This window comes from Cyprinodon tularosa, unplaced genomic scaffold, assembly GCF_016077235.1.
Source record: "Cyprinodon tularosa strain WSP-4 unplaced genomic scaffold, ASM1607723v1 ctg227, whole genome shotgun sequence".
Taxonomy (NCBI): Eukaryota; Metazoa; Chordata; class Actinopteri; order Cyprinodontiformes; family Cyprinodontidae; genus Cyprinodon; species Cyprinodon tularosa.
Genome location: NW_024038846.1, coordinates 644279 through 662842, shown reverse-complemented (window position 1 = coordinate 662842; position 18564 = coordinate 644279).

Sequence of the window (18564 nt, the reverse complement as noted above, 5' to 3'; positions counted from 1 at the left end):
TTTGATAAGACTAAACATACATTTGACAAATATTTAAAGCCAAATGTTCTTAAATGCAGATTAAAAGTTCAGATGTTGAAGAAGTCTCTTTTAAACAAATTGACTATAATGCGATTATAATGTATGCATCCCACGTGTTCTTTAGTGTTATTGTGGCTTTATGATAAAGGAGTCTTGACTAGTGATGGTGCTTCAGCTTTTGTGATTAAATGTAACTTCCATAGCATCTATGAAAAAAGCTGATTAAAGAAAGCTGATCATTCGCTCCCTCCAAAATTGAGTTTTTCCATGTCCTGATGTTGGTTGTGCTGTTCTTCTTACATCTCTTTGCAGGTGATGAGCAGACTGAAGATGTTTTATCCTTATCCCCATTTTATCTCCTCTTCCTTTCAGCTTTTCTCCTTTTCCTTTCCTCTTCTGCTTACATTGCAGTGTCTATAAAATCTGTAATACTCCCTGCATGAATTATAATAAAGCTATTTATATACATAAATCAAGCGGAACAATATGGCGATTGCCGTACTGCTCCACTAGTGAAAGCAAAATCTGTTGGGCTCTTTTTGGCATCAAGACAATTATTCTTATAGCCACATCGCCAGACAGGACCCTGTAAAAAAAAAAAAAAAGAAAATGTCCTGATGTAAGTAGAATTTGGGGGGCAATGGGTTAGGAGAATCAATGGGACAAAGGAGGGGTCATTTGCTAGTACTATGGCAACATGGGTGTTAGACCATGTTAAGATGGGGTTAGACTTTGACAACATTTATTGTCATTTTGTACACACAGATTATTTACAAAACAAAATTTGTTTTGTACAGCTCTCATGACATTTCCATTTTCTTTAAGTGCAGCAGTGATGAAAAGTTAACATTGTGGGAGAAAAAATATGGTACAAAAAAAAAAACATTGATAAGGTCAGTTTGTAGCTGAGTCTGTGACACGATTTAGAGTTTTTTCAACGTGCAGCAGTCTGACGGCGTTGGGGAAGTAGCTGATTCGGAATCTGCTGGACCTGCACTGAATGCTTCGTAGCCTCTTGCCAGAGGGCAGCAGGGAGAACACTGCATGGTGGTGGTGTGAGGGGTCATTGATAATTTTACCGACTTGGGACATGCATTGCTGGGATGAAATTTCTATTGTGGAGGGAAGAGGAGCTCCAATTATCTTCTCTGCAGTTCTCACTACTCTTCTCACCTTCTTCCAATCTGCAGCATCCACACCACACAGTGAGATAGCTGGTCAGAACGCTCTCTATGGTGCTTCTGCAGAAGGTCATTAGGATGGGTGGGGACAGGTAGGCTCCTCATCCTCCACAGGAAGAACATGCGCTTCTGTGTCCATTTGACCAGTCTGTGATGTGTACCCCTAGAAATTTGGTACTGTTGACCACCTCTACAGCTTAGCTGTTAATGAGCAGTGGAGCGTAGTTAGGCCAGTTCTTCCTGAAGTCAACGATGATCTCTGTCTTCTCCACATTCAGGATCAGGTTGTTGCCTCTGCACCGGGCTGCTCCACCTCCTCTCTATAGTCCTGCTCATTGTTGTCTCTGATGAGGCCCACCACCGTGGTGTTGTCTGTAAACTTCACAATTTGGTTGGTGGTGAACCCAGAGACGCAATCATGTGTCATCAGGGTAAACAGCAGTGGGCTGAGGATGCAGCCCTGGGTCTAACCCAGACTGACGGAGGTCTGTTTGTGAGAAGGTCTAACAGCCAGTTGCAGAAGGTATTGTATTGTATTGAAGTCCAGCTGTTCCAGTTTTTAGATCAGATGCGTTGGGTTCATGGTGTTGAAAACTGAACTGAAGTCCAAGAACAGCATTAGCACGTGGCTGTTCATCTCCTCCAGGTGTGCCAGGCTCAGGTGAAGAAAAGAGGAGATGGCATTTTCAGTGGAGCAGTTTTGTCGGTAGGCAAACTGGAACAGGTCGAATGATGGGGAGAGACTGGAGATGATGTGTTCTTTAACCAGCCTTTTGAAGCACTTCATCATGATAGAAGTTAGTGTGGCAGTCATTGAGTGAGGTGACCTGATGCTTTTTTTGGGACCGGAATGATGGAGGCAGACTTAAAGCATGCTGGCATTATGGACTGGTCCAGCAAGGTGTTCAAAATGTCTGTGAGGACACAGCCAGCTGATCTGCACACTCCTTGTACACCTGCCCAGGTATGTTATCAAGGCCTGGGGCCTTTCTTGGTTAGACTATCCTCAAAGTTTTCCAAACATAGGTGCTGTTTTGTTTTTATTCTGAATTCTATTGTTGGGGGAACAACAGCAACTATCCTTTATCCACTTGAAATGGTAAACCACAAAAGAAACTTTAAACAAATAGGATCTAATTTTTTAATTTTTTTTTTACAACTCTGTGCAGCTATTAGCTGCAACAGAACCTTTTGCTGCTTTCAGTTCTCCTTTCCCTTGCTATGCTCAGTTTAGATTTTTTTTTTTTGCAGCTTTTGATAACACAAGCTTTGCATTGTATCCTTCTCCTTGATAATATTTTAGTAGATTTTTGTCCTGGTTCAGAACTTTATTCGAGCTACTTTCTCAGGATGAAGCTAATGACAGAGCTGGTGCTGCCGTTAACAATTGTTGTTTACCTTCTGCTATATGAAATGGCATTTTTAAAAACAATTTATAAATAAAGTAAAAAAAAAAAAAAAAACACTACTAAACAGAACCACACATAGAAACACAAACTTCATCTCCACCTTTAGCCGAGTAGACCATACAAATTATTGGGTTTTCAAATGACATGATATAGCTTAAAAAAGCAGTTTACTGCAATAAAATTCCAGACTTTTTCCTAGCTACATACAGTGCATGCATGAACATGCACAACATTGTTTGGCAATATTTGGAACTCTATGCAATTTCCAATTGAAATGAAGTCAAAAGTTGGTTCATTCAACACCTATCTTTTTTATTTGACCTTGTGTGTGAGTATGTGTTTTGACGAGTTAAAACAATCTCACTGGATATATAGTACAGCCTTCATTTTGCTGTTCCCACGCCTAGACTGTCAGCAGCATTTTCCCCAGCGCTGAATAGAAAGAAAGTGCTGCTGCTTGCAGAATTCAAATCTGACTCTATCTTTTTTAGTGCACCCTACATTAGACTAGACATTTTTGGAGAGGTGTACCAGAAACTCACAATTACTTTAATGCATCGAGCTCAAAACTTTATTTCTTTTTGATTTTCTATTTCTTAATAAGAAACATTCATGTTCATGATGCACACTTTGGATCAGAGTACTCTTCTGTAGCAGTGGCTACGCTACGCCCTTAAGCCACAGCATATATGGACAGAAATGCTCCCCTGTTTGCAGCACCAAGCTTAAATAATTAATTAGCCTATGTTGGGTGTGCTGAGTAGGTGCAGTGACACTGTGTGAAGAGTGCAAAGTCTATTGGGAAACACATTTAAAAATTCCTCAAAATCTCAGAAATTATGCATGGTGAAATACAATCTATTAAATTCATTTGACCCAAAAAAGCTGGTTTGTGACACAGAAATTAAAACCATGCTGTACTGCCTAAAAACATAGATTCCCTGGGACTTCAAATCAAATCTTAATAGACTCTGACACTAGGGGGTGCCATCCTGTTTAAAATTCAAAGAGCCACCAACTCTGCTTTCACTGCAGTGTAGCAAGTGGGATTCTCAAAGATGTTTTTTATGATGCATAATTTATGAAGTGAATGAATGTTGCTCGATGCTTAGCTGTGTCTGGCTTTAAACGTTTAATGAGCTGGAGTGGGCAATGCAAATATGAAATGATACAAGATAGGGGAAAAAGAGATATCTAACACATTACGAGGCTGAGGAATAAACGAGCAGATGTTATGTTTAAAGGCACATTTAAGGGGCCCTGGCACGATGAAGCAGTTATTAGAGGGAGGAGAGAGGGGAAGGAACGATGTTGGAGTAATGGGAAAAGCAGGGCAGCTTGGTCTGGCCTCGTTCAGCATGCCCTGCGTGTTGCATCAGTGGGCACAAGCCCTGACCAACCTGATGCCACAGGAATACAAATCAAACGCTGCAGAAAGTGGAGAGTGAGACATGGGGCTGACAGGGGATAATAGAAAATGTCTGAATATTAATTCCATTTGCAATGCTTCTGTATTAAATAATTCATAAATGACATAGCCTGGAGCTATGTGTGTATTGAGACTGACTGGGTTTAGCCTGTTGCTGCAGGAAAGGAGCTAGAAAATAATCTTGTTGTCTGAAAAGATGATGAAAACACAACATTAAACAGAGATGAGCAGAGGTGATTGTTTAAAAAAGATTGCTTTGACATGTCAAAGTGTATTCCAATAACCAGAATAAATTAATATCAAGGTTCTTTATCTGTTTGTGTTTCATGATTAAATCATTTGCAGCTGTACTTTTGTTTTTTGTTTTTTTGTTTTTTTTTGCAGGACCATACAAAGACCCATATTGTTTTACATTACATTGATTGTCGGTTTTATATTTTGGAACATAATAAAATCCTCTTTACCCATTTCTGAAACTATGCAACGCTTAAGTAATTGTTAGGAACTTTCGGCTATGAAAAAATAAATATTCTAGTTTTCAGGTAATTTCTGCTGCGTTCAAAGAATATAGCTGAAATTTGGCATGTCCTTTCAAGTTGCTTATCTACACTACAATGGATGCATTTGTTTCTAAGAACAAAGGGTGTTCCATTGGAAAAAATAATTTCCTGTTGATACCATATTGTGTTGATAAACAAATATATGCATTTATAATACTGTACCCGTGAGTGTATAGTTTGTTTTTCTTTCCATCAATATATTTTCTCTTTTCAAAGTAGGCTATGCTGCAAAAATCATGTACGTTTTCATGTAGTTTTACTTAAAATATTTTCTCCAGCTCTGATAAATATGTTTGTATAAACTGTATGTTTGAAAAATGTATGTTTAAAAACTTCAAACCCAAATGTAACTTAACTGTTTAGCAAATGAAGCGCATAAATAACACATTAATTAAAGTAGTGAAATATGTATAAAAATCTCAAAATTGCACAAAGATCATAAAAGTATATCAAATGTAACAAGGGAGTACAGGCTAGCTGTCATTAAATTAGTCGATGGAGGATTTCGGTTTTTTTTAAAGAATCTGGTAGGATGACAGTTACACCAAAATGATTATCTGTAGGACAATTCTATTCAATTTAATTCAGTTTATTTATATAGCGCCAATTCACAACATGTCATCTCAAGGCACTTTACAGTTCACCAGATCATAAAGTCAAATTGATATAGAGTTTTCTATCTAAGCAAAACCAGTTGATTGTATCGACTCATTGATTAGAATACAATCCCTCACACTAAGCATGCTTGTAATGACAGTGGAGAGGAAAAACTCCCTTTTAACAGGAAGAAACCTCCAGCAGAACAAGGCTCAGTGTGAGCGGCCATCTGCCGAGGCCAACTGGGATTCAAGGAGACAGGAAACCCTGTCATTTTCATCATTGTAGTATACTGGACAAACATGTCCTGTTAAACTGGGAAAATTTAGTTACATTTCATGATGCAAATCTGGTCTTTAAAATTTTACATGGCTTTGCTCCACCACCACTTACCGCTTTTTTCACACAAGGTAGCAGACTCACCAGATCTGTCTCCTCTAATAACCTTACAGTCCCACTGAGAAAAAGCCCATTTGGTCAGTCAGCCTTCTGGAACACCATTCCAACTCATATACGCAATGCAGACACATACAGAACTTTCAAAAACATGTTAAAAGCATGGTTACAGGAGAATCAAACCTGTAATCATAATCAATAACTTCTGTCTGCCTGTCTGATGCACTTTTGTCAATGCTTTTTAAATCTTATATTTGTAATAATGTCTTTGTTTTTTACAGATCAATGTCCAACTTTTATGTAGATTACTAACTATGTATTTTATTGTTTGCACTAATTTTAAATGTTGTTGTTTTATTATGTTGGCATTTTAAACCTTGCCCAGGGACTACAGTTGAAAATTAGCTACTTAGCTAACACTGGCTCATTTACAGAAATGTTTATTAATGTGCACTGTCCCTGTTCAAATAAACACATAAATAAAAAAAATAAATAAAGCAGAGATACAAAAAGCAGCTATTAAAGGCGGCCCTGTCCAGGAAACACAGCCAGCCAGACAAGCTCTGAGCCAGCTCCCATGTCAGAGGATGAAGAGAGCACATCCAGCCAGTCACAGTCAGAAAAACAGGACTAAACTGAAAAACAGGCTCTAATTGTCAGAGTTCTGGTTCTGTTATATTTCTCTTTTGAGGATTCAGTTTTGCTTTGCTCCTCGTTTTCCAGTTTTCGTTGTCTAATTCTCATTTTGTTGTGTTCTTTGGTTATTTCTCAGTTACAGTCACAGTTCTGGTTCTGTTATGTTTTCTGTTGAGTATTCAGTTTTGCTTTACTCCATGTTTTCTAGTCTTAGTGGTTTGGTTCTTATTTAGTTGTGTTTTCTGGTTATTTTCAGTCTTCAGGTTTTTGTTTGTTGCCCTCTGCTACCCTCTTGTGTTCTCCTTTTTCCCTAGCTCCTTTCCTGATTCTGCCCTGTTCACACCTGCTCCCAATCTGCTCATTAGTCCTCTCTTTGTTTCAGTCTCCCTTAAATACTCTCTCTGTTTAGTTCTTCAGTGCTGGTTCCTCGTCTAACTTCCTCCAACTCCGTGTCTCTGAGCCTTCCTCCTCATGATAGTATCCTCCCCTGATGTCTCCATGGTTTCTGGTTTGTTTTGACTTTGTTTTCATGTTTTGGTTTTTGGATTTTGGATTCCTGGTTTCCGGTTTGTTTGGACTTTTTCATGTTTGGATTTTTGGATTCCCTGCCTCTGTGTTCAGTTAACCTTTCATTAAACCCACAAGACAATCACCTCTGCATCCCTGCCGTTGCATTTGGGTCAACAAACCACAACTAAATGCTGACACTGACATCTATAGACAAAGGTGTTGATCGCAGCAGCACAGCTGATATTTCTCTCCAGGATGGTGTCACAGCCAAACAGGAACAGACGAGGCGAAGCTGCTCTGAGCAGAAGCAGAGAGAGCATCATGTTAGAGATTGAACTAATAGATTCTGCAGAGTGGGAGAATAGAGATAGAAAGTCAGGGAGAGATAGAATAGAGATAGAATGTCGTATCATTCCACACGACAATGTTGTATGTAATAATAAATCAATAGTAAAGATATTTGTATACTTGGAAAATGGCTCTGGGGCAGGTAAAAAAATAAAATAAAATATAAAAAGCTGAACATATTAGCTGACATCATCCTATTGATGATCTCAAAACATAACTGATCGACAAAAAAGTGGGGAAAAAACAAGTAAGAAAATAACCAAAAATTGTAGTGCTAGTCCATCCAAATCGATGGCTCCAACTGAATATGATCTAGTGGGAGATTAGGAAAGTCTGACTTTACACTTTACTGTAAATCTTGATAAGGTAAACCACCAGAGGCTGCTGAGGTAATGGGAAAAGATTCTTGAGGGTTATTGCATCTATAAGTGGGTCTCCAACCTCAGTAGTGGGTCTGTTCAAAATGCCCTGATGCTTAAACTCAACAATCCCTTTGCTATGATGGTGTTTAAGACTATTTTACAAATATATGCACCTCTGTAATGATGGTTCCCCAATAGAATTAACTTTAAAAATCCCAGGAGCCCCTTCTGAAATTTCTATTCAAAATTTGTTTATCAAATATCCTGCACTAATGAGAGTAAAGGACTGCTTAAGGTTAATAAAGATCTAACTGGCTCATAGCACTCATAACAGGAGACTGTTAATCACTGAAGCTCTTATTATTCTCCCTTGCTTTGCTTTTTGTTTTGACAGGATTTAGCACTTCATCAGACAGCAGGGCTACGCTGCTGTCACTCTAATTACCTCCTCATCCACCCATGTTTTTTCTACAAGCCTCGTGTTTTGCATCTTCAATCTCAATCCATTAACCTTTTAACAGGACTCCAGAGGGACAGAGGGGCAAAAAGGCCTTTGTTCTTGGCTTCGCCGAGGTTTGCGCTGCACCCTCAGTGCAATCGATAGGATGGATTTGGTTTGATCAAAGACATTAAAACGGAATAGAAAATTAACTTGAGGGGAAGGTCAGAAAAACAAAGGGAAGAAAAAAACTGTAAATCACATGCTGTAGCACTTTATCACAACTTAGTTTTCTTTAAGAGCCAAGTTAAATTTATTTTATTTTTTTTTCAGAGAAAACAGTTTGTATATTTATTTGTATGCCAATCTCCCACACAGAATCACTGCATAAACTGTCCAAAGATTAAGATATTTTGCAAGTGTCTCTTCTTTTGGTAGAAAGTTTAATTCAGGGCGAAAATAATAAATACATTTTCTAAGTCAGCTAAATCACTAAATCAGATAAGACCTATCTGATTATTTAAAAAAATAACAAATATGGCTCAAACTATTAGTGAATAACAGTACATTTCCCACATAAACACACATACATACACATAGAGCAAAAAACAGCTAAAAAGGAGAGTTTTGGCATTATCTCAATATCTGATGTCTGTAATTAAATGTCTTATATATAAAGCAAAATGCCACCTCCCCATTTTAACAAATTACAAAGACTTTGTTGCACATTTGACAAATTTGATGTAAAAAAAAATCAAAGATGAAATTATGAAAAATGGTAAAAATGGAAATATACATATTTCACTTTTCACTGTTTATATAATAAAACCCGTTGATGTAGTAAACTCGCCTGAGCATATAAGCAGAGCAAACTTTTGCTGAGCTTAAGTTTTTTTTTTTTTTTTTTTCTGTATTATACCCCAATCTTAAGAACAGTGAGCAACAAACCACACATGGACAACACTTTTCACAAATGGCTTGCTGAGATATTAAAAGCTGATTCACATCTGTTCTTTAACTGGGCAATTTTCCTGTATTATGCATAGACTTAAACTACTCCGCTGTACCTCAAGCTGTATGTTTAGAGTCACTCAGTTCTGAAAAATGCTGCACCACCTAACGATCAAGTCTTTCAGAGTATTTCTTCCAGTATTCCCTTGACTTTAGACCCATTTGCAATGCACCTTTATTTGCATGTTTTTGGCTACACTTGATTTATTATACTTTCATATTTCATTAGATAGCATGAGTATTTTTGCATAAAGTTAGAGTAAGCAATATAAAAAACAGAAAATGAATTAGCTCTTCAACATCTATGCTGCAGGTTTACACGAACAGATAGTCAAAAAGCCCCAGGCCTGAAAAGCAATCAGTTTGTAGAAAACATTTTCCAATTCCATTTCCTCAGAAAAGGCCCTATCACATCATGGAACTACTTGTATGTTCCTCTCTCTGCTTTTATTATGATAAAGAGTAAAGAAAAAGGCTGGTATTGCTTTTAAATGAGTTCATGTATCTGATTTATAAAGATTTATAAAGTCATTCTTGTTTAAACTGATGCCTGTGATACAGGGGCAAAAACATGTATATCTTTATGTTGCAAAGCAGGAATTGGTTAAATTGCAGAATTTGGATACAAAAAAGCAAATATCAAAATCCAAAATACACCATTTAAATGCACCATTCTGCAGGCAGTGTTGAATTTTCTGACCTTTTTGTATGTGAGCTGGCAGCAGCCATCCAGACAATGGGCGTTCTTCAAGAGGAGACGTAATGCCCATAGGCTAAAGCAGGCAGATCTGTTGGGGAATCTCTCTCTGGCTAGGCATACCAGATGACTATGCATCACTGTTTTTCCCCCCTCTACATGTCTATCATGTGCATCCATTCTCTTCAGTCTCTTGTGCTTAGACACACAAAAACATCTGTCACCAGTCTATTAATACATGTGGTACTGTCTGACTATAAAAGCTGGAAAATATCAAATGTCTGATCTGAATCTCAACTGTTTTGGTTTATTTTTTGATGCAATTTTATTTTTCATTAAATTCATATTCATATCTTATTTCCTATTAAGACACTATTCAATATTTGCAGAAAGTGACAAAAACATTAAAAAAAATTCTAACTTGGCAAAAAAAAGTGATTTTATTCTATAACTTTGGAACAGATGCTGTTTAAGACAACAGTGTATGGACCTGCAGAATTACAGCTGATTTAAAGGTCAATTAATGGCAAGTGTTTACACTCACCCAGAAGGCAATTAAGCTTAAAGGGATAGTTCGGTATTTTTGACATGAATCTGTATGGCATCCCGATCACCAGCGGCATGCAATCACACTGACTTACCCCTGGCAGCGTCCTGTGAGCAGAGTTATCGTCCAGTTTTGGTCAAGCCGAAAGTAGTCCTGCAGGTTTTTAGGTACAGCGAAATAAAACGTTTCTCTTCCCAAAACATTATGTGTCCAAAAGAGTGATATTTTCGCATCCCAAAAACATTGTAGTGGAAAAAGTCACACGTCGTTATCAATTGGTCCTATTTTCTCTCTGTTCGTATCAGTGCGCGCCGTCATTCAGACAGCGAGCCCAACAACAGCCATGTCTCCTTCCGCGGCGGCCATGTCTCCTTCCGCAAAACATAATGTTTTGGGAAGAGAAAAGTTTTATTTCGCTGTTCCTAAAAACCTGCAGGACTACTTTCGGCTTGACCAAAACTGGACGATAACTCTGCTCACAGGACGCTGCCAGGGGTAAGTCAGTGTGATTGCATGCCGCTTGTGATCGGGATGCCATACAGATTCATGTCAAAAATACCGAACTATCCCTTTAAGTTATTGCTCTCTTTTTATTTAATGATCAGGGTTCTTCCTAAGTGTGGTCTCTAGAATAAAGCGCAACCATTAAAGTGTATCAAGTACAATGGAAATATAGATAATGAGTGAGTAAAGCTGTAACATTTAACAGAAACACTTAACCTACATAAACATTTCTGACTTTCTAACACAGGCTCTAATGGTGCCCCCCCTCCCCCCCCCCCCCCCCCCACCACCACCACAGCATTAGTGCAGAACAATGCACTATGACATGCATGTGCTCTAAAAATTGTAACAATGGTTGGTTTGCTGTACTTATATAATGTTTTCCTGTTTTAATTGGTATAAAATTTTAACTTTTCTACTGTAAGTCTCCCAGACTTTTAATGGCCCAATATGCTTCCCATTTGCAAAAAACAAAAACAAATTTTGTGCAACTAAGTTTTGTTGATCTTGATTTATCCATCCATCCATCTTCCTCCGCTTATCCGGGGTCGGGTCGCGGGGGCAGCAGCTTAAGAAGGGAGGCCCAGACTTCCCTCTCCCCAGTTACTTCTTCCAGCTCTTCAGGTGGAACCCCAAGGCGTTCCCAGGCCAGCCGAGAAACATAGGCTCTGTTCGAAAACCTAGGACGCATCCTTAGAAGACCGGATTTGAAGCCCGATTACATCATAGCGCGGCGCCGAGGTCTGGTCGGATTCCAAGAGTCCTCGTTATGCGGCCTTAAAATGCGTCCTTCTTTTTGCCCGATTTGAAGGACGGGTCCGATGTATCCTCGGTATTCTTGGATATCCCAGGATTCATTTCGAGACCAAGCAAGCTGTGATCAGAGGAAAGGTTACTTGGCGCCGAACAGTGGTGAAAATTGGAAGTTCAGTTTAATATAATACAAGTCATTTAATAGTTCCGTCTGAAATGAATGATAATAGTTGTTTTAATGGTTATTGAGTCAGATATGTGGCGGTAATGTTTGGTTTATCTAAAGGTTTTTATCTGTTACTGTGTAAATGGGTTTGGCTGGAATTTAAGGACAGATTCTAATATATCTGCAGGGTGGGGACTATAAATCTGCTAGGATTTTTATATTTTTATTTTCATTGCTGTTTTGCAGAATATGCTTAACTACGTATTTTTTGTTGTTGAATATTAGAGATTTTGCAGATATATTTTTTATAAATACATTGTTTAGATTTACTTATATCTTTCTACCCCTTTTATAGAATAGAATAGAAAATCCCTTTATTGTCCCACAATTTGCAAATTTACAGCAGCAGAAAGATTATTGAAATGGTCACACAAATGTGGACCTTAGAAAAATGTATGAGAATAACATAATAGGGAAGAGTTAAAATATAAACAATACAATACTGTAAAGTGTTTTAACAATATAAAACTGGGGAATAAATAACCAATATGCAGCTATGGACATTTTTACAGTAATGGATATTCAAAAATAGCAGCATCATCAGAGATGTGCAGAATGACAGCAGCAGGTTATTTAACTGACTAAGGTTTCTATCATTACATTTGATTTTATTTGTTCCTGCTCCCGGTGGTTGGAACCTTTATTCCACTCTGGATTCTTGTGAGTGTAGTCTTTGTTCACTTCACAATAAAAAAAGAAATAAATAAACAGTTTTGAAAACTTCTGTATTCATTCTTTTCCTGCTTTGTGTGTCAACGTTTACGGTTGCTACGCAACAGAGCATACGGCGGTAAAACCCGCCGAAGGGTAGACCTGGTCGAATTCACAGCCTAAACTCTTCCGGTCTCCTTATTTTCAAGGACTTCGAAGGATCCAGTCTAGGTAGACCGCGTCCTTGGAGGACACGTCCTAGGTTTTCAAACAGAGCCATAGTCTCTCCAGCGTGTCCTGGGTCTTCCCCAGGGCCTCCCCCTGGTGGGACTTGCCCGGAATACCCCACCAGGGAGGCGTCCAGGAGGCATCCTAAACAGATGCCCAAGCCACCTCAACTGGCTCCTCTCGACGTGGAGGAGCAGCGGCTCTACTCCGAGTCCCTCCCGGATGACCGAGCTTCTCACCCTTAGATTTTGATTTAACAAATTAAAAATATAAACCAACAGATAAAGGTTAGTCTTTTAAATGGTGTAAAAGAAAATATTTTAGACTTGTCAGCCAAAGGTAGATGATCATAACTATTTAAATGAATAAGAAAAGCAACAAAAACTTTTGTTAGCACTTTGAAAATCAAATTTTTGGTTGGATTTTTCATATTTTGCTCAAGCTGGTTTCCAGAAGCTGACAGAGCAAGACTTTTAGCTCCAGCCAGAACTGCTTAGACAAACCTTGGCTGAGACATAAAAACCTAGCTATAAAGAGCAGGACTTCAAAGAGGACCCAAGCAGGGACACAGCCTTAAGTTCCTGTCAAGGCTCTGTGTCCAGGAAGTCAGCTGAGGAAACTGCACACGGTCATCTGGTCTCCATAAAACATTCAGTTCCCCTTTTAGACTTCTGTGTTTGGTATTGTTTTTTTTATATTAATATAATTTTTGTAATTGTAGAGTTAATTAACAATATTTCAGTTGGACACAGAAAAAGTAAGAAGTGAAAAGGACAGGAATATTTATGTCTCAGCAAAAAAAAGAATGTGAGGATGCAGGCAGGCAGATGTTCATGGTGTTGCCTGGCAACCTTAAAACCACAAAAAGGGGGGGAAGTGTAGAGTTGGTTCAGTATTTTTCTTTTCATGAATGGTTAGAAGAGTTGCAGAGAAACAATAGAACAACCCATACTTTATATAATAGTGATGTATGGAATGCAATGCTTTTTGGTGTGCATAGTGTATATACGCAGTTTTGCATGGGATATATTCCTTTGGCACATTCTTCTTTGACTATTTGAGCTGATGTAACAAGTACGTTTCTCCACTGTGAGATCCATAAAGTCAATAAATCATTCAACCAATCAAAAGCAACAAATACTATAAGATTCTGTTCAGTTCTATGGTTTCCGTATTTTATGAACTATTAACTACCTTTTCACCTAACAGCAGATTAGAATTCACAAAAATCCGTTGGGCTTGCACCTTCCTTAATCACTCTCTTGGTATGGTGATCATGATTTTCCTATGGCTGCACAAAGATATCAAGCTGTGTTAAAAGAGGAAAGAAGTATTGTGAGACATCTGGAGGATCGTGGGATTTAGGAAGCAATTGCTCATTGGCTTCCCTGCTAAGTCAGACTGAAATCTTTGCAGAGAAATACTTGCAGGAACTCATTGTTCACTCTGTTAAACCAAACATGATAAAATGCTGCGAGATCACACTTGCCACCTCACACATTTTGATGCCTGACAGAGATAAACCACGTCTATGCAAAATGCACGACTCGTGTGTTAATTTCATTATTCATGGAGAAACCCACCCAAACTATTTTAGTATTAGTATTATTCTTAAAAGTTTTCCATTTTCCCCCCCACGAGAAAAGATAGATATGTGGACAGCCATATTTTATGTAAAGCTAGGTTCAAGCTTTGCAGCTACATCCAAGACTGATTACTACTTGAAATACAAAACCATACGTCCATTTCCTGCTGCTTATCCATCAGGGTGATGGGAGCTGGTACTAATATCCAGCAATCTTTGGCACCACTACACTGCAGGGCCATGCTGTAACAACAAAATGAATAAGCATTATCAAAGACTTTATTAATAAGTAAATTGGTGCTGCTGGAACAGGAACTGAAATCGTTGTGGGGAGGATATCAGGGTTAGTGGCCGAGAACAACTCCGTGATGCTGAAGGAGCGTGGAATTTAATCCACTAAATTTCTCAGATGCTGGATAGTTGGTGGCACGTGGATGATTTGGATCAGTCAATCATTGAATGATCCAAATCAGTCAGTCAGTGCTAGACAGGGCAGAGGTTGTGGGGAAGTTGTGATCGGTTCGGAAGGGTCATGCACTGGATAACAATCCCAAGGGTAGAGGATTCAAATAGGGCTATGAAAGAGGGGAATCCAGGATTCATACGAGAGAATTAGTAACATGAGGCACACTAACCGGTCAGAATTTAAACAGAGGCAGGAGAAAGATCCAAGTTCAGGCTAGAGTCATACACAGCATACAGGAAAATCCAGATCAAATCCAAGGCAGGGGCAAACAATCTTGTTCGAGATGCAGGCTGCAGATTGACGTAAAGTGATCATAAGCCAACAGGAGTATTCAACAGGGCTAAGGCAGGCAGGAGACAACAGGAATGAGACCAAATGCTGGATGGTACTCACAGAGCCAGAAATATATAATGCATATAATCCTGCAACTCCCACTATTTGAAGCTGCCACAGGTGTAACCGCTCAGACCTTGATTGCCAATGCAACAGAGGGAGCAGGGAGTTGATATCATTTGACTTCTTAAAAATTTGACTTCATACAAATCTATTTTTGACACAACGGCAAATAGGTCGTTTTAGACAGGGGCCGGCAAGGGCCAGTGCCCCACTAGAACTGGTCCTTGTTCATCTTATGGCCCCTGTACTAAAAACATACACTGTGATAGTTGAAATACACAAGTAATTTTTCTTACAATAAGTGTATTTCCCTTGATTTGACCAGGTAGGTTTGACAGTTTACCAACAAAATAAGATGATTTATGTTTAACATGACAAAACTTCTATTAACTAATTGCTTAATATATAAGCATCCTATTTTTAATAATTCACTTTAACTTTTTTTTTTGGTAAATTATTATCCAACAAAGGAAGCAGTCAAATAAACAAAACTCACAATTTACCAAAAAAAAGGAATAGGCTGAAGCAAAGCTTATTCTTGCCTACCCTGTTTTAAAGTGAGAACCTTTACAAGCTACCAGGTTCTTCACAGTATGTATATAAATATTCAAATCTACATAACAACATAGGATTTTATCATTTTACATTTTAAAGCTTTCAAACTCACAAATAAAAGATATAAATTGAAGTTATTATTCAATTCATTTCAGAGTTTCATTACTGAACTTTATTGATCTCACATTGGAGAAATGTACCTCTGCATGTGGCTTATCCCCTTGGGGAGCAGTGGCCTGCCATCAAGGGGCACCCAGGGAGCTGTGTGGGGTTAAGGGTCTTTGCTCACGGAGCCAGAGTTGCAGACTGTGAGTGGGGCTCATACTCAGAACCTCAGGATTCCAAGCTTTATGCCCTAACCAGTAGGCCACCACTCCCAATAGACTTCGTTTGCGTAAATAATCAAATTTACCTGCCTGAATTAATTGCAGATAAAATTATTTTAAGAATTTTTCCTTTATTCAGAATATTCTTTGCAGTACAATACCAAACAGATTTCTCATGACATGCACTGACAGAAAAGAGTATAACTGATTAGTCATTTTTACCTTTCCCATTTCAACATTCAGCTGTTTTTATTTTTTTGTTTGTGCCCCAGTTAAAAAAAAACAATGGCCCCACCCTTGTAAATTTCATCTAGAGCCCCACTGACAACAGATGAGAACAAAATGGGGAGGAAAGTTGGCAATGGGAGATGTTGATAACTTAGGCTAAATTAATAATTAACAAAATCTCAAAAGGAGAATGAATCAAACATTCCAATTAGACACTCCCATTGCACGTTCAACTACTTCCTTGGTGTTTACATTTACACACTTTGTATAAAACTTGATTGTCTGACACCAAACACCTACCTTTTTCATATATTACAGTCCAAACTTATGCAACATGTAAACACTCATATTTTTTTGTCAAGATCTTTATGCATAAATTATACATAAGAAATTCCATTCTGTTCCACAGTCCCAATAGAAAGTAGGACCTTTAATGAACGTATACTAAATGTACAAGAGTGCACATGTATTAAGTATGTCATTCAATCTGCTTTTTCAATCAGCATCCAGGCAGAACACTTATACAAGCATCTGGATGGCATGGGTTCTGATTTACACTGACACACCCATTGCTGTGCTCCGTCTTAACTGCCAAGGGCTACAAATAAAGAAAAGCGAATCCCAGCTTCCCTGCATTCTGGCCCAGAGGCTTGGATGATCCTATATTGTAAACAACACTAGCGAGGCAGAGGAGAACTCAAGAAATTAAACAAGATTAATTATTCACAGTTAAAGGAGTGATGGGATGAAAACGCAAAACAAAAAAAGGTAGAGACTGTTGCAGTTGTAAGAAATTGGTAGGTCATGTGAATCAAACATGGGAGAGAACGGAATAATGATGGAGATTGAAAAATACATTAATGGCTTTGGGCAGTATTTAGATAAGCGTGTGTGGTGGTCCATTTCACAGACTGGCTGTGAATTACTATCAATGTGTGCTCACTAGAGTGTCTAGGCCAGTGGCTTTCTCTGTAATTCATAGAGACAGAAACAAAGGGAAGGCAACTGAGTGTCAGACAACCCTTAAAGCCAGGAGTGTAGCATGCTTAATTAAATTTATAGGTTTTCTTTCAAATGAAATGTAACAATCTGCAATTTGTACTTTCCACTTGGTCACTGCTCACCTGTCGGTTCCAGTTAGGATAGTTTTAAGAAATTATAGCTTGAACAGTTTAAAAGAGCCATAGTATGGAGGACCTAGAGATTCACTCACAAAGAAAACCAGACATTTCAAATGTAACATTTTCATCTTGCTATTTTAAATCCAATTTGAAAAAAATTCTAATTGTACCTTTTAAATGGAATTAGTAAAGTGAAATTGTAAATTGTAATCATTCATCCATTATTATTATTATTGTTGTGGAGGATTTTTTAAAAGACCTACCCTCTCCAGTTTAAAAACAAAAATGTGCGTGCAGAAGCACGCACAAGTTAATTTCTCCTCATGCAAGCCCTGTTTAAAGTGTGCTATTCTTATAGCTCATACAACCTTATTGTGTCCAAATACAGTGGGGACTATAGTAAACTTTATAGTAAACTCAGTTAACTGACTGTTCGGACAGATGATCACTGCTTTTTGCTCCGTTGGTCACGTAAGTTCTCCTCCTCCAAGCGCTGCCTGCGCCATCTCTGTTATAAATCGCTGCTGTCGGTAGTGACAGCAAATCCCATAATGCTTTGCGAGGAGAGCATTTTACAACTTATAAAAAGATTTAGAGTGAACTTCAAGCTAAAGGAACATCAGTGTCAGATTGCACTGTTCATCCTTGTCTCAGGCATAGTGGATTAAAAGGGAAAGGACCAGGGCGGACCCCATTGTTGAAAACAACACATACAAATTAGTTTGTTCAGTGAACAAAGCACAAACTTTCTGGTTTGTGCTTTGTTCACTGAACTTTTTTCCAAGGCACATCAGCTCCATGTTCACAGATGTGAAAATGAAGCATATCAAGAAAAGAACATTGTGAAACATGGAGGAATAAATTCTCAAGACTATCGAGGGATTCTAGAGAGAAACGTGCCTCCTAGTGTCAAAAAGCTTGGTCTTAGCTGCAGCACATGGGTGTGCAACAGGATAAAACCCAAAGCTAAAGAAAAAGGGTATAAGGGGAACATTGGAATAATTTGAAGTGGCTTTCTATGAGCCTGGACCTGAAACCTATTCAGCATCTTTGGAAGGAGTTGAAATGTACCATCTGGAAAAAGGCACACTTCAAAGTTGAGAAAAATTAAGCAGTTTGCTCATGAGGAGTCACCTGAGAAGAATAGAAGTGTCATTGCTTTTCAACCAAACAAATCAAACCATTTTTTCAATCAAACCATTCCTGTAACTGTCAAAGTCTGACTTTCAATTGTTCATCCATTGTTAATTTAGTTGGATTTAAGTTATTTTTGTGAACATTGTTTTCTTCTCCTACTATTCTCTATCCTGACTTTGACTTCCAGGGCCCTGCATGGTCCAGCTCCTTCATTTGTTACAGAATTGTTAAAGTTACATAAATCA